This window comes from Diabrotica virgifera, chromosome 9, assembly GCF_917563875.1.
Source record: "Diabrotica virgifera virgifera chromosome 9, PGI_DIABVI_V3a".
NCBI classification, from domain to species: domain Eukaryota; kingdom Metazoa; phylum Arthropoda; class Insecta; order Coleoptera; family Chrysomelidae; genus Diabrotica; species Diabrotica virgifera.
In genome coordinates, this window is record NC_065451.1 from 124,905,639 (window position 1) to 124,929,428 (window position 23,790).

Below are 23,790 nucleotides of genomic sequence, written 5' to 3' on the forward strand. Positions count from 1 at the left end.
ATTTTTCTAATAACTGTCGCATTGTTGTCAGTTTATTCTCACTGTCTTGTAATAATATTGTTGAGAATATTTTATTATTTGCAATATCTAGTCCTGGTTGCATTTTTATTTAATTGTTGTTTAATTGTTGTACAGTGTGAAACAAAAAATGTCTGGAAGTCAATATAAAGAAACGCATGCAGAAAGAGGAACAAGGGAGAAAACTAAGCAATGTTATGAAAGAATTTTTAGTACAAAAGTCTTCTTTAGATAAGCCGTCTACTGACTGCTACAAATTTGACAAATGAAAATTTAGTTCCTATTTCTGAAAATAAAGAAAAACAAAGAAATAATAACATCAGTAGTTCCTCAAGAGTCGAAAAGCAGTGGCAGTGGCTGCCAACAGATATTACAAGAAATGTAAATGTGTCTTCCGAAACACGTCAAATATTGGTTGAAAGGGGTCCATATCCAATTAAAGAATTTGATATTCCCATTAATAATGGAAGGCATCTTCACATAATTCGAAAATTTTGAGCAAAGCTGAAGTCGTAGAAAGAAGTTGGTTAATTTATTCTGTTACAAATGATGCAGTGTTTGCTTTTGTTGCGTTTTAGTTGATAATTTATCCACTATCAGTGATTGGTCTAAAAAGGAATATTCTGATTGGGGCAGTCTTACACGAGCTCTCACAATACACGAAAAGTCTGTTAATCGTAGAAATGGTTTTAGAGCATGGCAAGAATGGGACATTTCGATACAGAAGAAAAAAACATTGATGTCGAATATCAACGAATTCCACATTCGAAGAAGTTCTGAAAAAAATTATGTCAATAATTAATTAGACTTTTGTCCTCGCGATGTTTTATCTTTTCGTGAAACACGTGTATACACGTTTATTACTGCTCGTTGAAAAATTCAAATTTTAAGTAGTAAAAATTCAACAATAAAACTAAAATTAGTATTAAATGAAAGCTGCTAATTCGACGAATTTTAAAATAGTGATATCTTCGAGTATTATTAATTATTTACAGGACTGTCAAACTAACGTCAGAACGTGTATGTATCGATCTGTAAATTGGTGCTGAAATTTGTAATTATTACTGTAAATACTAGTTATTAAAATTAGTTTTCGCTCAAATAGTGACTAATAACAATTGTGTTACGTGTTAATCATCAAGAACAAGCTGTAACGTCAGTCAGTAAGAGATATTTTACTTAATAATCTTCCAACTTAAACCCATTCAGTGTCAAACTATCAATAGTTTTTCACTGTTGCTATCCCGTCCCAACGGACGCCAACTGTTAGGCTACCAGTATTGCAGTGATGTATCCAAGGTTATCACTTATTTCCAGACATCTAAAGCGTAATATAAACAAATTCAAGTTACTTTTGACTATATGAGTAACAATTTAAATCAATGTTCCCCCACTGTTAGCATCATCATGTCTGGACCCAATTCTTCCAGTAATCTTACTAGTTCATATGCAACTGCTACTATGACGAAACATCGTCCGAAGTATCCCAAGAAGACCGAAGCAATTTTATAATTCGTTGTACGTCTCTATAGTATCCAATGATTGTATATCCAATTTTTTTTCTTCGTAATTTTTACCTAATGTTATTTAAGATTTATTAGAAATTAACTGTTATAATAATTAGTTTTAAGTCCTTATTGTAATTAATTATTGTATAACAAATATTGTTTGTGTCAATGGCCATTGCCGCCGAGACACATAAATTTAAATAAAAAAAAATTATTTACAGTTGAAAACGGCATTGGGTGGAATGCATAAAACGTAGTACCTGCTAATGCTTCAAGTACGTACTACATTTTTGAAGAATTTGCTACACTTACAAAGGATTTGCTTTTCTCCGTAGCATCTGCTACTATTTACCAGATACATAGAAGGATGTACTACGCTTTTGAAGTATTTGCTAGTTTAGTAGAATTTGCTTCAGTTTAGCTGAAGTTGGTGGATGAACGACTTCGGCGTAGGTGTTTTTTGTTAAAAAATGGCAGCATTTATGAATGTTCAGCATTTATGAATAAAAATTCGTCGGAGAAAAATCTACAGACCAGGAAGAAGATACAATGACGATATTTATCGTAAAATATTTAGGTAATTATCATGAATTGTGCAGTTTTATTCATACAGTGCGGTGGAATAAGTATTACCCCCCATATTAACTCATTTATTTTTAGTATGGAAACAAAACGCTCGGAGAGGTCAATTTGTAAAATACTCATAGTATATTATAGCATCAAAGTTTCGAACTTTACGCAATCCCTCTTCAGGTGACAGTCATAACTTTGATTTGTTAAATGGGAAAGTACATCATGTGACACCCCAATTAAAAGCTTCTGAAATACTGATTACAAAAATGGACTCCTCCTTCGCACTAGGATATTTGGGAGCTCTGCCTGTTAGTTTTTGGCAACCAGAATTGGAACTAAAAAGAACGTTTTCATCACTATTTTTTTGTGATGAAACCCCAATCTCCTCTGTTACATCGGCCTGACAAGCACCTGGTACCCTGTGCAAGACTTGATTTTTTCCAATGTTCCATAACTCATAGAATTTTCTTTGTCAGTCAGTACGATTTTTTTGTTACCAGTTTTTTACGTCAACAATTTTTTTAACCTTTGTTTTCATGTTGTTGAATTTCTTTAAAATCTGTTTTGAATCTAGATTTTTTTCGATTATTTCATTAAAGGCAGCAGTTAATTTATTCAATGCAGCTTCTTTTTCATTTTTAATTTTTGGGATCATTCTTTTATAAAATAAAATTTGATAGTTTTCAAGAAGATTTTAACCAACAATACTTGTTCATTTTTATCCTCTCCTAACTCTTTTGTCGCTTCGGAATCTGTACCACTCATTTTTACTCACTATATTCACTTATTCTAATAATAATTAGGTACGTAAAAATGTGAATTCACAAAACACAAAAGCACATGGAAAAATAGTTCTAATACTACAAGTGGTGTGATGCGCACAAGGGCACTACGGCTGGCGCTACGTTTAGTAGTAGATCCTTCAGGTCAGTAGCAAGTACTTCGGTTGTGTAGTACGATCTTCACAACAAAGCACCTCCTTTTATGTAAAAGAAAATGCTACAAACTAGATATTATTTGCTGAAGCAATAGCATCTACTACGTTTTATGCATTCCACCCATTGTTTTAAATAGTGCTTTTTTAAAACCAGTTGTTTGCACGAAACAGATCAGGAAATTTTGTTCTCATTATCTTAATTACTTGGTAGTGGCTACTGGTCGTATATCCTAGATCTTCTAAAATGGAATGTGTAACATGTAAAATTAAGACAGAAGATTTAGTCTTATTATGTGCTAGCTGCCAAAGGTCAAGTCATGCACCGGGCTTAGTGCAAGTGAATTAAAAGTGATGGACCTCAAAGGTAAGCGGCTACTAAAATTCTATTGAGAAGACTACCATAGTGAAATTAAGTTGATACCTAAATTACTTGTGAAAATTGATAAATTGAAAGAAGAAATCACCGAGTTGAAAAATAATATCGGAAATATTAAGATACCTTCCCAGTGTCCTGATAATAACGATTTATTAATGAAATTATGGATAGACACAGACGTGCTTCGAATATAATAATATTTAATGTAAACGAATCTAAAATGAAATCAAATCAAGAGATAATGAAGATCACAATGTGGTTCAAGATATATTACATATTTTCGACATAGACAAGAGCAAAATCAAATCGTTTAGAGTAGGTAAATTTCAGCTAGAAAAAATAAGATCTATAAAGGTTATCTTGCGGTCAACCGAAAATGTTAAAATGGTTTTAAGGAATAAAGAGCTTATCAAAGGCCCTAGTGTTAAGATATTTTGTGATCACACAAATGCCCAACGTGAGTACTTAAATAAACTAAATTAGAAATAAAAAAAAAAGAATGATTCTGGGGATAATAGTACAACTATAAAAAAATTTTACAATAAAGCAACTATTGTAGATCAAAAACATAAAAAAAACTAACTTTGCAACCTATAAATATTTAAATATACTTCTAAACTCTGACATCATTTACGTAAACGCTCAAAGCATCCTATGTAAGAGACTAAGTTTTCACTCTAATGGCATATAGCATATCCCACCAGAATGAAAACAATGGGAACCTTCTCTGGTTACACCTCCGAGGCTTCTACAATTTGCAAGTCATATGCAATTGAAAATGGTTATTCATTTTTTCATCCTATGTAACTTTGATCAAATATGTCAAAATTTAATGTGTTTTATTCCTAACATTTTATTATTGAGTGAAACTCGGACAACACGTGATATTGAAGATACGAAATAAGGATTGAAAATTATAAATGCATAAGATGTGATTCTCAAACCCGTCATACTGGAGGTGTTGTTCTATATATTAAAAATTGTTACACTTGCGTAAATATTAAGTCATATGTGCTTGAAAGAAATTACTGGTGCAAACTAGTAATAATACATTTTCCATCTTCAGTCTGGATAGTGGGGTGTCTTACCATTCTTTGGACCTACCAGTTTTTGGAAAATTTTGAAGATATTTGTGATGACATTGTTTGTAAGGTTGATAAATTTGTGTTGGTTGGTGATTTTAATTTAAACTTTATGGCTAACGATTTTTGTGTTAATAAAATGACAGATCTGTTATCAAATTATGGCATTCAACAAAAAGTTATTACACCAACGTGAATAACTAATAATAGTAAGTGTTTAGTTGATTTAGTCTTGACAAATGAAGATAATTATATTGCAGAAGTCCATGATATTCCTAAAATAGGTGACCATTCAACAGTTTCATTTAATTTTAGCAATTTAAATAACACATCTAATATAATTAGTAAAAATATAGGAATTTCAGTACTAATACTCTTAATACTGTTAAAACTAATCTAATTCTATATAACTGGGAACTTAATTGTATTGATGTTGACAAAATTTATCACGAGTTATCTATAAACTGTGAGACAGAAATCAATAACTTATGTCCTATTCAAACACGTAAATATAATCCTAGCTTGCCGTGGTTTGATAATGAGGTTTACTCTAAAATTAAAGTAAGAGATACAGCTTACAAATCTTTTAAATCGTGCACAGAGCTTCAAAAGCAAGAAATGTGGGATGAGTTTAAAACATATAGAAATGATGTAGTCAACACATTAAAATCAGAGAAATCTGAATATTATTATAATAAAATTGATTGTTTCAAAAATTATCTTAAAGAAATGTGGAAAACTTTAAAAAAATTAATTAACATAAAAACAATGTGTATAACATAGGAGTAAAGTGCCTTTTCCTCCCTTGAATGATTACTGCCCTCCGCTACGCGTCGGGCAGTAAACGTCTCGGGAGGAAAAGTTGCACTTTCCTCCCTTGTTATACAAATAGCTATTACATCTAACTATTACGAACAAGTACGGAAAAAATATGAAGAAACGAAAAAGGCTTTAGAGGAGTTTATCAAAAATTCATACAAGTCTTCGATAAAAATTAGAGAAGTAGGAATTAGAATGGGAAAACTTAATAATTTATTGGAAGACGACGAAAACAATGAAGATATACAAGAGGATTTAAAAGAATAGGTACAAAAAATAGATGCTTTAATAATGGAAATAACTGTGAAAAATGAACAGGATGCACTAGAAGGTGAAATAAAAAGATTTTATATGATGAAAAGTAGGGTGCAGTCGATCATAAAAGAAAATAGACCCAACTCTAGTGGGTCAGATGGTCAGTATGATAACAGAAGGAATTTGTAGCGATCACGCTACTAATTAAATTAATTTAATTAAAATTGGATTAAAATATACCCCTCTACAAAATCCTTGGGTGACGCCCGCGAAGATCCAACAACGATTTTTTCGGTGCACAGGCGCGCCAATAGAAAGAAAATCGATGATTGTCGATTTCTAGTTTAGTTGGTCACGAACTCACAAAGAGGCAACACATCGTCATTACTTAGGTGACGGAGTTTGGGCAAAATTGGGAAAATATATAACTAAAAGACCTCGAACATCAGCCAATAACCCATACTAATAATAATCAAGCAGTAGTTATATCTGGAGACTTATTTACAAGAAAGGAAAAAGGTTATAATACCGCCGATGTGTTGCTTTGCTCAAGTGAGTATATTGATATATTTCTCTTTATTTCTTCATTATAAAATCAAATTCACCATCCTAGATATCTCGTTCGTTATCTGTAGATATTAATTTCAGTTAGGAAATAATTTAAATGTCACATTATAAGTTATATTACGGTAAGGATATTCATTTCCATTTGCAAAGGAACAGTCAAGGCCATATGTTTTAGTGCTAAAGTTAAATTCCAATTTCTCATTAGACTTTTTGCTCTAGGTTTTTTTGAGGTAATAATATAAAAAAGTTTTAACGAATATCAGACATGTCATGCGCATGTCCCTGCCATGTCTGATTTGATGATTTGGATTAGTTTCAGTTTGACATGACATATGTATACCTAACCTGAGTTTTTTTTTGTTTTGGTTTCCAGTGCAGTGACCCTGTGCTGTCTACACATAGTGTTATAAATAATGTAATTAAATTGATAAAATTTATTTTAGATTCCGTCCCGTAGCTACTTGTCACATAGACACTTAGCCTAGTCAATTTATATAGATTGTATCATCATTTAATGTGCCATCATATAAATATGTGCCAGTTACTGTAAGCAGCTAGGGTATGGGTTACCCCTAGAGTTACTTTTGATTGGATTGGATAGTACCTATTTCACAACATCCAGGATTGGATTTATCACCACAGCAGCCCACTAGTTTTTGCCGTGCCAAGAGGAAATTCATTCCTATCTGGACCTTTTTAAATAGGACTTGTGGTTAAGATAAGTTGTTTAATCTTATTATTTACATATTTTGGGTACTCTATAGTTGCTTGCACTGTAAACTTCTTGTATGCATACAATTGAGGTAAACTAGGTACATATTTCTTGATAGATAGGGTTTTAGGTCGTTGGTTTTTTTTTTAATTTAATAGAAGTAGTAGTTTCCAATAAATAAAATTAGGTCTTGTTCAATAATCATTATAAATAAAAATTGTAGCTTAAAAATTTGATCGGGAAGGGGTCGTTAAAGGTTTGTCGCGGATTTCAAATAGGGAATATGTCTTGTAGGTTTTTACATTGTATTTAAAGAGTAACTGACCAACTCATTTATACAACTCATTTATATCACTCATTTATATAACTCATTTATATAACTCATTATATATTTACTTATTAGTGTTTTTGCTAGGTGAGATCTTTATTATTTTTGGTAACCGTAGCGTTCTTGTTGTGGATCTCACTCTAGCGTAGTTCAATTTAGGAAATAATTACTAACTTTTTAGTTGTAAGGACTTAGTGCTATTCTGACGGACTTTTGCTTTGGATTTTGATTTTAATACCTTTGCTTGGCCAGTGATAGTGGATAATTGCTTGTTAAGTGGCCTTTGCGGTCCTATTTGATCTTTTCCCCATCCACTATCACTGTTATCACGTTGCGTTATATGTAAATTGTTAGTATTTAACATTTGTTATTAATATATTTGTATGTATTAAGGTTGGTGTTTTATTTCAGTCTGTATTACCAGTATATAACATAGCAAGACAAGATCAGTATTTAGTATTTTGTATTTCAGGTGGTTGTAACCAGTGTCATAGAGTTCCCGTTGTTCGTTACTTCAAAATCTCGAACCTGTCCAACTTCTTGGTTCTGAGAGCCGAGTTGTTCGTTCGAGTTGGCGCCCTTTTTTCTTCTTCTTTCTTTGTTGTAACTCGATATTATTTTATCTCTAGCATTCTGATCTATTTTCCTTCCATTTTTGTATTAACAGTCTCATTTTCTTCCTAGTTACTATCATTTCATTACCAAATTTTCTTCTCATATCTCCAAAGCCAATATTCGGTATATTGAAGCTAGCCCGAATACTCACTTGAGATTTAGTGTCTCTCTGCCCTTTTAATTTTTTTTTTCTCCTGAGCTAAGCCCCTCTTCTTGTCGTCTTAAATCTCTTATCATTTATTTTACCCATCTTTATTCAGTTCTTCTCTTCAAAAATCTCTATACCCAGAGTAAAGAGGTTTCAATTGGCTAGACCCAACGTGTGGCTTCTTTTACATTTCTGGCTTTAAAAATATTTTCTTTAATTTTTGGTTTTTATCTTGGTGATTTCAGTGATTGGGTTTGGTAGATTTTCACTTTGACGTTGAGTTTTGTACTTCAATTTGGTTTTTTTTGGAGATTATCTTATATCTATATCTTGTATAAACTTGTTTTGCTATAGTATACTGTGTTGACTGAATAAATCGCTTTGTTTTGATTGGTTAAAGAACTATTTTGGTATTAATAATAAATTAAATTAAAATTAAAAATTTAAATATCTTGAATTTAACAATCTCATCGATGTTTACAAGTCCGGAGTAGCATTAATAGTGAATCACTACCTTGAATTAAAAGTATTATTCAATTTTAGGTTTATCGGGAGTGTAGCAGTACATTTCATCGGATTTCACGACTGGACCAAACAAATAAACATTGCTGGTATAGGTATCGACTCAGAACATTAACTTGAGGACAGAGAGTAAGTTAAACTTTACCTACTTACATTTTATCTCATTCTCGTGTTTACTTCCCAGTGGTGTGTAATGGCATCTTTTAAGGCAGAACATCTGTCAACCCCTGAATTAGATTACGAGTTGAAAATTCGTCAGTTAGCTGATCCATCGCTAACTACTGATAGGGCTAAAGTGATCGTATTGACAGGTGCGTTAAAGCAAGCTTCAGCAAATCGGAGTCATGCTGTTCTGTCAGCTTTCCAACTAAATTTTAGTGATGAGGTCCGTGAAATAGAAGCTACCCTTGCAGATTTGAAGACCCAAATTAGCTCCTTTGTTGGCTCCCATAGTGATGTTTTATATGGTCGCTTGACTTCCCGTTTAGGTCATGTTTCAGGTAGGGTTCATTTGTTAGAGTCGGTAAATGAGGAAGAGGATGCCATTAAGAAGTCTTTCAACTTCAAGATACTTAATCTGGAAGGCGAACTTGAGTTTAAAGTAGTTCCACAGGCTCACTCCACTCATAACCCTAGTGTTTCAGTAAATTCCTTCCCTTTCTTTAAGTCGGCTCCTATTTATAAATGGGGCGTACATTTTTCTGGTGGTTCTAATGAAAATGTTGTTGGGTTCTTGGAGAAAGTAGAATGTCTGCGACTAGCTCGTGGGAACAGTGAAGATGAGTGCTTTTCATCAGCTGGTGATCTGTTTAAGGATTCAGCTCTTACTTGGTACCTCAATAACCGAGGTAGTTTTACTTCATGGCAACAGTTAGTTGTCAAACTGAAATCAGATTTTCTTCCTTATAATTATGACGACAACTTACTGGACGAAATTAAATCTCGTAAACAGGCTCCCCAGGAGAAAGTCACCATCTTTATCAATGAAGTTGTTAGTTTGTGTAACCGTCTGGAAGTTCCTCTTTCTGAGTCCCATATAGTAAGAATTATTAGGAAAAATTTGTTGCCGTCTTATCATCCAAGTCTGGCACTCACTGACATTCTCTCGATTGCTGATCTTACAGAAAAATGTAAGAGGTTAGAAGAAGTTTTGTCATGGTCTTCTGAACCTATATCTAGTGTCCCAAGTCAGTCAAATTTCAGAAATCAGGAATCAACCTTTACTGATAGGCAAAATTATTCTCGGTCTGGTAATATCTCTACTTTTAATTCGAAGATTACCTGTTGGAATTGTCTTCGGTCCAAACATCGGTATTCTGAATGTTCTGAACGTAGAGGTCTGTTTTGTTATGGGTGTGGATGTCAAGGTGTACGTAAGAGTGAATGTGAATTCTGTTCAAGAAATGACAGAAGGGGTGACTCCCACTCCTCATCAAAATACAGGGAACACTCTAGAAAATCCTCAAGACCTAGAAATCAGTTTCTCGAGTCAGGAGGTCCATGCCTCAACCACCCAAACATCCCAACCTCCACCGAAAGACAAAAGACCACGGAACGGCAGATACCAACCGAAAAGAGCACGTTAGTTGACCATGTCCTTTGTGATTCTTCTGTAGTTTCTCCAAGTAATCCCTTATCTTCCCTCATTGATATTGACATTAATTCATTATTAGTTAGAAAAAACAAGGATAATCGTCCATACCTTGAAATATCTATCTTAGGACATTCTTGTTTAGCTTTACTGGACACAGGGTCCAATATCTCTATTTTAGGTTCTTTAGGTCTGGAATTTCTCCAGAATTCTAATGTTAAGATAGGAATGGATGAGAGTTTGCAAGTGACTACAGCTGATGGTCAGGTCCAACCAATTTTAGGTCAGTTCACAACTGAGATTTCTGTTAGTTCATGTAAAAGGATGATTACATTTTTTGTTATACCTTCTGTTAAGAATTCAGTTATCCTAGGGATGGATTTTCTGAAAACTTTTAATAGTGAATTGAATTTTCCTGAATTTTCTTTATCTGTCTCTTCTTTTAATATCTCTTGTGTTGATGCAGTTGAAGATATGAGTAGACTTAATGCTCAGGAGTTAGAGCAGTTGAATAATGTCATCAAATCCTTCTCTTCTATCTCTTCGAAGAATCAGTTAGGCAGAACTCATCTCATCGAACATCACATTGATGTGGGTTCGTCTAAGCCCTTCAGACAATACCAGTATCCATTGCCTCAAGCCTGGCATGAGAGCTTAGTTAAGGAGGTGGATGAAATGCTTAAGCTTGGTATTATCGAGCAGAGCTCGTCTAGCTTTTGTAGTCCCTTATGGATGACAAAGAAGAAGGATGGGACTTTTCGTGTCTGTTTTGACGGACGTAAACTTAACAGCATTACGATGAATAGGGATGCCTATCCTATACCTCGTATAGATATCATCCTCACCAAGCTAAAAAATGCTAAATACATTTCATCCATCGACTTAAAGAAGGCATTTCTACAGATCCCATTAAGCGAAGAGAGTAAGAAACTTACGGCTTTTGCAGTAAGTGGCAAAGGATTGTACCAGTTTACTACAATGCCTTTTGGTCTGGTGTCTGCTCCCCAGACTATGTGTAGATTAATGGATTTGGTAATAGGTCCTGCTTTAGATCCCTATTGTCAATATTATCTTGATGATATTCTAGTCATTACTCCTGATTTCGACACTCATATCTCTGTATTGCAACAGTTGTTTCAGCGTCTCAAAGATGCAAATTTGACTATTAACTTAGATAAAAGCAGCTTTTGTCGTGATTCTATTAAGTTTTTAGGATATGTTGTAGATTCTCATGGCTTACATACTGACCCTGACAAGGTGTCAGCTATTCGTGATTTTCCTGTGCCTAAAAATACCACCCAGGTCCGTCGATTGTTAGGAATGGTGGGCTATTATAAAAAGTTTGTTAAGTCTTATTCTACCTTGTTGTCCCCTATCACTGATTTGCTTCAAAATAGGAAAAAGGGACAAAACATTGTGTGGACTCCTGAAGCTAATGAAGCTTTCATTAAAATCAAGGAGGCTCTCACCAACTCCCCAGTTATGGTAGCCCCAGATTTCACTAAGCCTTTCTATTTGATGACTGATTGTTCAAACACAGCATCTGGTGGTGTACTCTATCAAATTGTCGATGGAGAGGAACACCCTATAGCCTATACAAGCAGGAAATTAAACAAAGCCCAGAAAAATTATACTACAACCGAAAAAGAGTTGTTAGCTATAATTACGGGCATTGAACATTTCAGATATTTTCTGGAAGGTCGTTCGTTTACGGTCATAACTGACCATAGTAGTTTGGTGTGGTTACAGAGTATGAAGAACCCATCTCCTCGTTTGGCTAGGTGGATTTTAAAATTGGCACAATATGATTATAAAATTGTTCATCGTAAAGCTGCAGGTGTAGTAGTCGCTGATGCACTATCGAGAACTTTTGATATTAACTTGTTAGATTTATCTACTTTACAACCAGATGACTGGTATCAAAAAATGTTGTATGATGTCCAGAATGTTCCAGGTAAATTTCCTGATTTTAAAGTTGAGCATGGTGTGTTGTATAAACATGTGTTAAGTTCTATGGATGCCCTTACTGGAATGTCGGAATGGAAGATAGTCGTTCCAACAGCAAATAGAGCAGAGGTTTTGGCCACTTTTCATGACCATCCTACTGCAGCTCATTTTGGCTTCTACAAAACTTTCTGTCGTATATCTGAACTGTATTACTGGCCGAAGATGCGTCAGACTATTCGTAGTTATCTCGCTCGATGCAAAATTTGTGCTACGTGTAAGTCGACAAATCTTCCCCAACCAGGTTTAATGGGTAGTTATCGACGGATTGATTTTCCATTCCAACTTATATCTTTGGATCTTATTGGTCCTTATCCTAGGTCGTATAAAGGTGCTCAATATGCCTTAGTAGTTGTTGATTACTTTACAAAATTTCCTTTGGTGCATACTATGTCTAAAGCAACTACTTCAGCCATTATCAAGTATCTAGAGAATGAAGTTTTCCTAATTTATGGTGTTCCACAGATCGTGTCTTGCGATAATGGACCCCAGTTCACAGCCAAGGCTTTTCGTGATCTCATGTCCAAATATAATGTACAAAAGATCTGGTACAATGCGAACTATCATCCTCAAATTAATCATACTGAAAGAGTAAACAAATCTATCGTTACTGCTTTAAGATCATATTCATTTCCTGATCAGAGAGCTTGGGATACTCATATCCACTCTATAGTACAAGCTATCAGGACTTCTTCTCACGAAATAACCAAATGTCCTCCATCTTACTTAATGTTTGGTCGTCATGTTCCTCTTTCTGGTGATTATTTTGGTAAAATCTCAGAAAATGCCACTAATTTTCCTGCAATATCAGATAAGTTACACCGCTTAGAAGATATTCAGCATCTTCCTGACATATATACGGATGTTCGCAAACGTTTGAAAGCATCTTATGACAGAAATAAGTGCCGTTATGACCTGAGAAAGCGAGCCTTATCGTTCAGAGTCGGAGATTCCGTTCTGAAGAAAAATTTTGTCAAGTCAGATAAAGTGAATTTCCAATCTGCCAAGTTGTGTCAAAAATACATACCTTGCACTGTTATTAAGGTTATCTCCCCTTTGATTTATGAGTTGAAGGAAACGTCCACCGGCAGGAAACTAGGAAGGTTTCATGTCAAAGATTTACTTGAGGATAAGACTGTAGGTCCACATAACTTGTCTGACAATTCAGATGGTTCATCTTCAGATGAAGATTAAATTGTGAGGGCCAGTTTGTTATTTATGATCTATTTATCTATTCTGTTTACCTGGTTAACATCTGTTGTTATGCCTTTTATCTTATTTTATCTTATATTATCTTATCTTAATGTTGGTTAATATCTTAGTTTATGGACTTGTTCATTTTGCTGTTGGTTGTCTCTTAAAAGTCCAAACTATATATCATAGGAGTGCAGGATGGATAATGGGAATTTTCCCCATCTTGAATTCTGGGTTAAATAGATATTTATAGGGATAGTTAGGAAACCGTTTCTATAATATTTTCTTTGATTGACGGTTGCATGAGCTCGTGGACCATGGCCATAAAGCTTATGCATTCACTTACTTACTGTGTCAGGGTTTAGCGTGGGTTCAGGACTGATCACCCTGGACTTGGGCACTTCACTTGGCTCAAAAATATATTAATATCTATAAGTTGTTCCTAGAGTATCTCTTAGGTTGAAATTAGAATGTGTCATGTAGAATTGGATCGTTCTGATATTCAGCAGTAAGTCAGTCTGTTTAACTTGGTTGTCATCTCCTATGCTGTTATCTTTTAAATGATTTGAGTTTTAACATATCTTATTACCGTAAGTTTGGTTACCTGTCTCTACCACTTGCTTGGATTAGTGGCTGTGAGTATGTGAGTTACCTTAATTGTCTCCCTACTGAGCATTATGTTAGTAGATGTTCTTCTGCCTTAAATATGAAAAGGTAGATGTGAGTTTATCTTTACCTTTACCTGAAGTGAGTTTATCTTTACCTTTAGTTTGAGTTTATCTCGTACCTTTACCTTGATGAGTTTATCTCTTATCTATATCTTGATTGAATGTATATCTTATCTTTATCTTGATTATTATAAAGTCCTAAGAATCTGTCCTTTTCTGTTCTTGTCGTGAATATAGAATTGGATCACGTCAATAGTACAGTTTAGGTATTACAGTTAGGATTTTTATTACCTTTTACCTTTGTGCATACCACGAGTAGATGTGGGCTTGCAATTATCTCTTTTACCTTTTAGCATACCCTATACTATGCGTATAGTGCGCTTGCTAGTATCTTTACCTAGATTGTGTCTTCCTATCGCTACGAAAGCAAGTAGACGTTATGAATTATCTTTTACCTTGAGTTTTAGATGTTGATATCCGGAACCATATCATATATGTTTAGGTTTGTAGTAATGTAGTTTTAACTGGTCCTAATGAATTAGTCCCTCATTGAATTCTGGGGTGATTAATAGAATTTGTTCGCTCTAGTGTCAATGTTGGGTAAAGTTAATAGGATGCGTTTAGGTTAATTGTTGTTTATGGTTCTTAGTTATATTGTGTTAAGGGTTGTTAATACACACCTGTAATTTAGTTTTAATCATGGGTTTACTAACACTTGAGAATGTAGATAGTAAGTAGTGTTAAGAGTTAACTTACTCTATAAGGTTGTATAATTATATTTAGAATGTTAGTGATTAACGCGTAATTATTTGTTTTTCTCTATCTTTGGTTTTACTAAATTAAAGTAAATTATCTTGTTGAATAACTTATGTCAGTCAGTTACGTATGTCGGTTAGTTACACATCCCTTCTATGTTCTATACTTTCTGCAAATACCATTAAAGATATCTCGCGTGGCCTCTATACTGTCTGTATGACTTCGTCCTGATTTTTGTTCTGTCTCCTCAGCAAATAGTATGGCGGTTGAGCCTACCATAATTATGGTTTTGTACCACAACGTTTCTCCTTTACCGTGTCCATCCTCAGGTTCGCCTAGCGTCAGTTAGTTCTGGAAAATAAACAAAAAAGGAAACTTGTAGAGTTTTCCTTTTTTTGCTGGAGAAGAGGGAGAATGTAGCGATCACGCTACTAATTAAATTAATTTAATTAAAATTGGATTAAAATATACCCCTCTACAAAATCCTTGGGTGACGCCCGCGAAGATCCAACAACGATTTTTTCGGTGCACAGGCGCGCCAATAGAAAGAAAATCGATGATTGTCGATTTCTAGTTTAGTTGGTCACGAACTCACAAAGAGGCAACACATCGTCATTACTTAGGTGACGGAGTTTGGGCAAAATTGGGAAAATATATAACTAAAAGACCTCGAACATCAGCCAATAACCCATACTAATAATAATCAAGCAGTAGTTATATCTGGAGACTTATTTACAAGAAAGGAAAAAGGTTATAATACCGCCGATGTGTTGCTTTGCTCAAGTGAGTATATTGATATATTTCTCTTTATTTCTTCATTATAAAATCAAATTCACCATCCTAGATATCTCGTTCGTTATCTGTAGATATTAATTTCAGTTAAGAAATAATTTAAATGTCACATTATAAGTTATATTACGGTAAGGATATTCATTTCCATTTGCAAAGGAACAGTCAAGGCCATATGTTTTAGTGCTAAAGTTAAATTCCAATTTCTCATTAGACTTTTTGCTCTAGGTTTTTTTGAGGTAATAATATAAAAAAGTTTTAACGAATATCAGACATGTCATGCGCATGTCCCTGCCATGTCTGATTTGATGATTTGGATTAGTTTCAGTTTGACATGACATATGTATACCTAACCTGAGTTTTTTTTTGTTTTGGTTTCCAGTGCAGTGACCCTGTGCTGTCTACACATAGTGTTATAAATAATGTAATTAAATTGATAAAATTTATTTTAGATTCCGTCCCGTAGCTACTTGTCACATAGACACTTAGCCTAGTCAATTTATATAGATTGTATCATCATTTAATGTGCCATCATATAAATATGTGCCAGTTACTGTAAGCAGCTAGGGTATGGGTTACCCCTAGAGTTACTTTTGATTGGATTGGATAGTACCTATTTCACAACATCCAGGATTGGATTTATCACCACAGCAGCCCACTAGTTTTTGCCGTGCCAAGAGGAAATTCATTCCTATCTGGACCTTTTTAAATAGGACTTGTGGTTAAGATAAGTTGTTTAATCTTATTATTTACATATTTTGGGTACTCTATAGTTGCTTGCACTGTAAACTTCTTGTATGCATACAATTGAGGTAAACTAGGTACATATTTCTTGATAGATAGGGTTTTAGGTCGTTGGTTTTTTTTTAATTTAATAGAAGTAGTAGTTTCCAATAAATAAAATTAGGTCTTGTTCAATAATCATTATAAATAAAAATTGTAGCTTAAAAATTTGATCGGGAAGGGGTCGTTAAAGGTTTGTCGCGGATTTCAAATAGGGAATATGTCTTGTAGGTTTTTACATTGTATATAAAGAGTAACTGACCAACTCATTTATATAACTCATTTATATCACTCATTTATATAACTCATTTATATAACTCATTATATATTTACTTATTAGTGTTTTTGCTAGGTGAGATCTTTATTATTTTTGGTAACCGTAGCGTTCTTGTTGTGGATCTCACTCTAGCGTAGTTCAATTTAGGAAATAATTACTAACTTTTTAGTTGTAAGGACTTAGTGCTATTCTGACGGACTTTTGCTTTGGATTTTGATTTTAATACCTTTGCTTGGCCAGTGATAGTGGATAATTGCTTGTTAAGTGGCCTTTGCGGTCCTATTTGATCTTTTCCCCATCCACTATCACTGTTATCACGTTGCGTTATATGTAAATTGTTAGTATTTAACATTTGTTATTAATATATTTGTATGTATTAAGGTTGGTGTTTTATTTCAGTCTGTATTACCAGTATATAACATAGCAAGACAAGATCAGTATTTAGTATTTTGTATTTCAGGTGGTTGTAACCAGTGTCATAGAGTTCCCGTTGTTCGTTACTTCAAAATCTCGAACCTGTCCAACTTCTTGGTTCTGAGAGCCGAGTTGTTCGTTCGAGTTGGCGCCCTTTTTCTTCTTCTTTCTTTGTTGTAACTCGATATTATTTTATCTCTAGCATTCTGATCTATTTTCCTTCCATTTTTGTATTAACAGTCTCATTTTCTTCCTAGTTACTATCATTTCATTACCAAATTTTCTTCTCATATCTCCAAAGCCAATATTCGGTATATTGAAGCTAGCCCGAATACTCACTTGAGATTTAGTGTCTCTCTGCCCTTTTAATTTTTTTTTTCTCCTGAGCTAAGCCCCTCTTCTTGTCGTCTTAAATCTCTTATCATTTATTTTACCCATCTTTATTCAGTTCTTCTCTTCAAAAATCTCTATACCCAGAGTAAAGAGGTTTCAAATTCTGAAAACAGAAGGCCACAAAATAAACCCAATACTAGTGGGTCAGATGCTCAGTGTGATAACAGAAGGAATTCTGAAAACAGAAGGCCACAAAATAGACCCAATTCTAGTGGGTCAGAAGGTCAATATGATAACAGAAGGATTTCTGAAAACAGAAGGCCACAAAATAGACCCAATTCTAGTGGGTCAGAAGGTCAGTATGAGAACAGAAGAAGTTCTGAAAACAGAAGGGCACAAAATAGACCCAATTCTAGTGGGTCAGAAGGTCAGTATGATAACAGAAGGAATTCTGGAAACAAAAGGCCAGCAACATCAATATTTCGCAGCAGATCACAAATATAATCTTTTCGGCATTCACTATCAAGAGACAGAAGGCCAATGGATATGCAGGAAATGTGGAGAAGTTGGCAATTGAAAAGAAAGTATACCATAAGTACGATGAAAGATACCCACACTATAAATCAGGAAGATGCATTAAAAATAATAGAGGATGCTGCTGTTGAACATAGTCTAGAGTTTAAGAGCTACGTAAGAGGGGTAGAAAACTGGTACGGTATGGTCGTGCCCTATCTCGATTTCTTTGTAGCAAACGTCTTACGACTAAATGAGCTCAGATTAGGTCATGCAAATTTCCCAAATGGAAAGGGCCCAGAAGAAAGAACAAAAGCTTTTGCAGCATCCAAATATGGATTGAGTGGGCTACATCACGTATTGTTGGAAGGGTGCACATTTCCCTCGGAGAATAGGTCAGCTATGGCCCAAAGTGTGGGGCCCATGACAGCCTTTCTCTTACATGTGACCACACAAAAACAATATAAGGACAGATGGACATCAGCATGTAAAAGAATGATGTCGCACATTCCCTGTATCGATGATATCTTGTCCATTGTCTTAGGAGAAGATGCCTCTGAGATCTCCACAATAATAACTTTATTAGCTGATCTACTCTGTATGGTATCTGCCAGGCAAGCGCACAGGGCATTCTTTCCTCTATCTATGCTTGACAGGGCGTACAACCTACCAACAGATGATCAAGGAAATATAACTTCTACTAATGAGCAAATTAATGGTAAAAAGGGTGCAGAAACATTCCTGGAACACTTTAACGCATCTGGTAATGGTGCTTTTTACTTGTACAGTATCGTTTGCCATCTACACTGGAAATTAGAAGGATCATGGACTGCGATACACGCGAAGCAAGTAATATTTCATTCAATCTTTGGAACCTGCTGTGAGGACGTATCAATACTGGAACAGATAACGACTTTAAAGAAATGGACCACAAGGGAGGTGATAGGTGAGCAGTTTAAGAAAATGACCACAAGTGGAACTTAGGCTAAATTCCAACTATCTGCACTGTTGTACTATGCAAAACTTGCCAGCGCTAATAAAATCAAGTTTTTGACTTCAAACTACAATCAACAGACAATTACACCAATATTTAGTGGTAAAAGGGAGCAGCAATTTACTGAAGAATTCTTCGAATCATTAAATAGAAGTCATGGAAAAGTCGCAACAGCGAAAACAATGCCTGCCTTAATATCAATTTTAACAAACACGATACACGAGATAAGTGAGGAAATAAACAAGAAAGGTAATATCTCTAAAATGGGAACCGTGTACTGGAAGAGAGCAATAATCGATCTATTAAACATAGAGCGTTTGCAAAAGCCAAAAGATGACCGAGGAACAAAGTAATACTAAGGAGACAGAGGATACGGAGCCAACTACGTCGAAAACACCAGGATACTACGTAGTGGACCCCGATAATGACAAAGAACTCCCTTCCTCAAAACGGACAAAAAGTGATCCTAATGTCGCACTGAAGAAGAAATGCCGAAAATTTTTATTAAATTCGTTCGAAAATATATTAAGAAGATTTTCCCAAAGCAATGGAAACAGAAGGTTACAAAATAGACCAAATTCTAGTGGGATCAGAAGTGACAACAGTTACGACGGATCGTCAAGGAGACAAGAGAATACTGTGCGCTGTTTAAGTCATCAGAATGAAGAAGTGCTACTTACAACGGCATTAGTACGAGTAAGAGACTCAAAAGGAAGCTGACAATTGATGAGAGCATTGATTGACCAAGGCTCGCAGTCATCATCAAAAGAAAGGTTGTCCACGCTCAGATATCTGGAATAGTAAATTAACACCAAAAGACGTCGAAATGGAGCATGACAGTAAACTTAGAGAAGCATTTCAAAAATGAATTTGAGATGAAGACCGAAGCACTTGTGCTACAAAAAAATAACAAAGAATCTACCGGAAAAGGAGATACAAATAAAAGAAAGAAACTCTAGGAACTTAGTCCTGGCTGATCCAAATTTTAATGAAACAGGCCCGATAGATATACTATTAGGAGCCAAAGCATATAGTTTGATTTTACTTGACGGAGTAGATCGAACAAAGAATGGTTTGCTTGCCCAAAATACAAAATTGGTTTGGATAATGTCAGGGGTAGCACAGCAAGAGCACATTCCGCAGATACAAGTACTCAGTATGTTCTGTAGGCGACAGATGCCTAGATATTCGGAAGTACCTAAAACTAAAGCCATAGAGCAAACTATAAATATTAAAAAAGAGTTGAAATTTGTTGAAACAAATACCAATGAAATAAAATCAGCTAATAGTAAAATAGAAGCTTCTGTAGTCGAGCTTGATTTAAAAGAATTAGGGCCAACCCAAACTTCAGAAGAAACTAATTTCGATTCGGGAAGAAAGACACCCGAAGGAAAGGATTATAAATCGCTTATACTTGAGGAAGAAAATTCCAAGACAATTAATGAAAGGGTTGATGATTTAATGACTCAATCGCTCTGAATGCGATAATATTCGAGGAAAAAGAGAATATGCTGTTAACTTACATGAACCAGGAAGGTTTCAAATAAAATTAGTTGAAAAGTTGGCAGAATCTAAAAATAAAATTATAAAAATTAAACCGAGTAATGTTAAAACTGTTGAAGAAGGCTTAATTGAAATAGAATATTTTAGCAAAGTCATAACACTTCGAAATAAAAACAGAAAAACAACTAGTTTGACATACAAGTTATTACAAATAGTCAGAGAGCCCAACGCACGAAAGGCAAAAAGAGGATTTAGAATGTGGTAAAATTATTCGTTATAAGCATAATATATGTTAGAAAATCAAATTCGGATTGATTTCGCGCCGCGGATCACCTGTGAAGCATTATGTAAAAAAGAAGAAGACTATCATAACCTAAAAAGTCAATCTCTTTTTTCAAGACAGAAATGTTTGTTGTTCACGTTTTCAGTTGTTGTATTTTTTGTATAAGTAAAGTAAAGTTCTTAAAATAAAGCTCAGGTGAAGGAAATATCGTATTATTTCTTCCGAACTTCTCCGGCCGGCTAATAACGGGTAGACTTTAGCAACGGTGGAACATTTTTGGCGACCGTGACAGGACACGTGAGTTTGTTGGAACTTTTGTTGGTATTTTACGTACATAATTATTGATTTACGAGAAAAAAACAGTTTAGTGAAGTCGAGAGAAATACAGTCAGCCAAGGGGCAACAAATTAAAGATTTAAAATGGCTGAGATTGAAGCAAAAAAGAAGCATAGAAAAGTGCTGAGAACAAGTTTTACAAAGGCAGGCAATCGTTTGTACTCTTTGTTTAAAAGAAGTGAGCCCGATTTTGATGCAATTGAAACAGATTGGACGTGTTTTGAATTGAAGTATACTGAACTACAGGTAGCAGACAATGAGATTTATAGTGAAATGTTGGTTGAAGCCACTGAAGAGAACCTTCTTGCTGAGATGGAAGACTGCGATGGATACAAAATGAGGTTTACAGAGTTACACATGTTATTTAAAAGGCTGGTAAATGCTCGTAATGAAGTGAAAGTGGTTGATGACTCTGGTAACTCAGTAAGTTCAGAAGAAGAATTAAAAGGTAAGCGTAGATTTAAGTTGCCCTCTATTCAGTTTAAGCGTTATGATGGAAATATAAAGGGATGGCTACCTTTTTGGTCACAGTTCAAAAAGATTCATGATGATTCATTCATAGATAAATGTGATAAAATAGAATATTTGATACAAGCAACTGTTGAAGGCAGTAGGGCTCGACAACTTGTTACAAGTTTTCCTATGGTAGCTGATAATTATCAAAAGATTATAGAGTGCATGCAGGCTAGGTTTGGCAGGGAGGATCTTCAGATAGAAATTTATGTTAGAGAGTTACTTAAGTTAGTTTTAGAAAACTCTATGGCTACTCAAAAGTTAGAATTATCTCTGTTATATGACAGCATTGAAACACAGTTGAGAGCTTTAGATACTTTAGGGATAACCTCGGATAAATATGCCGCAATATTGTATCCATTGATTGAATCCTGTTTGCCACAGGATATTTTGAGAATTTGGCAGAGATCTAGTTTTTGCAATACAGCAAGCTCGGCTGATCGTAATTTAGGATCAAATCTTTCTTTGAATTCTATGAATAAAGACACAACTTTGGAATTGAAACTAGTCAACCTTATGAGTTTTTTGAGATCTGAGGTAGAAAATGAACAAAAAATATCTTTAGCTAGCGATGGTTTTGGTTTAGCACAGAATTTTAGTAACTTAAATTTAAAATCTGATAGCGAACATGTTCGTAAACGCAATGTCAAGAGGGAACCTTTATTTTACACTGCTGCTGGTTTGTGAAATAGTACAGATGTTGTCAAATGTTTGTTTTGTGATGGAGCACATGAGAGCACTTCTTGTTTTAAGGCACAGAAAATGAATCTAGAAGAAAAGAAAAATTGTTTGTCTAAACATAAGGCATGTTTCTTTTGTTTGAAGGGGGGTCATCAGGCGAGGAAATGTCGCACACACGTTTAAGATGTATTTTATGCAGCAAATCCCATGTTCCACTTATGTGTCCTAACCTTTCTACCAGAAAATTTCCTGATCTGACAGATAAACAAAATGTTGATAATACTCCAAACGACCAAATTTTAAGTAATTCTACTCACACTCATGTTTTTATGCAAACTGTTCGAGTTAATCTAAAGGGTCCTAATGGTACTTGTGTTGTGAGAGCCTTAATTGACAGTGGTTCACAGAGGTCGTATCTTTTGAAGTCTGTAGCTTCAGCTTTGGGTTTGGAAGCCAAACGAAGGGAAAAAATCGTTCATTGTCTTTTTGGAGGTACTGAATCAAATAGTACACACTTTTGTTATGATGTTTTAGCAAGTCATGGAGACTACACTTATAATATGGAAGTTTTAGATAAGTCGTATATTTGCAACGAAATACCTTCAGCTATTTATGGTCCATGGACTCAGGAATTAAAGTCTTTAAATATTGAATTATCTGATACGGAAGGTCGTGGTCCGATTGAACTTTTATTGGGGTTAAATGTTGCTGATATTTTTTATACAGGGAGGCGTCATATATTACCTAGTGGACTTGTAGCTGTTGAAACATACTTTGGATGGACAATAATGGGGAAATCTGCAAATACAAGCCCAGTGTCACAAGCTAATATGACTTGTTTAAGTTTATTTGTTAATCCATCCATTACTGAACTGTGGGAGTTGGATGTTTTGGGGATTCAGGAGCCTAGTGAGAAGAAGTCCAAGGAGCAATTGGCATTGGCAGCGAAGGAGTTATTTTTACAAACTGTAATCATAAACCAAGAAGGCAGATACGAGGTTGGACTTCCTTGGCTGGAAGGGCATCCGTCATTACCAGCTAATTTTAATGTGGCAAAACGTCGTTTACATTCGGTCGTGTCCAAGCTCAAAAGAGATAATCTCTTTTCTCGTTATAATGAAGTATTTCAGGAATGGGAAAATTTGAAAATAATAGAAAAAACAAATAGTGACTCCACCGACATTTTTTACCCCATCGACCTGTGTTAAAGGAGGGATCTACGACCGCTGTGAGGCCAGTGTTTGACGCCTCAGCTAGAGAGAAAAATAAACCTTCACTTAATCAGTGCCTTGAAAAGGGACCAAATCTGATTGAAAGTATTCCACTTTTGCTTCTTAAATTTCGTAAATTTGAAATTGGAGTTGTCTCTGATATTAAGAAGGCTTTTTTGCAAATAAGTGTCAATAAAAATGATAGCGAATTTTTAAAGTTTTTATGGCTCAATGATAACGGTGAAGAAATTGTATTAAGACACAAAAGAGTAGTCTTTGGTGTGAATTGTAGTCCGTTCTTACTTGGGGCTACCATTGATTACCACCTGTCGAAATGCCTCGAAAATTGTTCTTTACCTAATGCTAAATATTCACAGGAAACCATTGAGCGTTTAGCCAAAAGCTTCTACGTAGATAATTGCATTTGTAGCATGACCAACCGAGAGAGTTTAAACACTTTTATTAGGGAAGCGGTTTCTGCAATGTC

The 23,790-nt window shown here is 34.8% G+C and overlaps 1 long non-coding RNA gene across 1 annotated transcript; it reads left to right on the forward strand.

Moving 5' to 3' along the window:
* The first annotated feature begins 14,168 nt into the window (after nucleotides 1-14,168).
* On the forward strand, nucleotides 14,169-16,902 carry LOC126892681 (uncharacterized). The gene is made up of 2 exons (XR_007700966.1): nucleotides 14,169-15,456; nucleotides 15,915-16,902. It is a non-coding gene; the product is annotated as an uncharacterized LOC126892681 (long non-coding RNA).
* The last annotated feature ends 6,888 nt before the right edge of the window (nucleotides 16,903-23,790 follow it).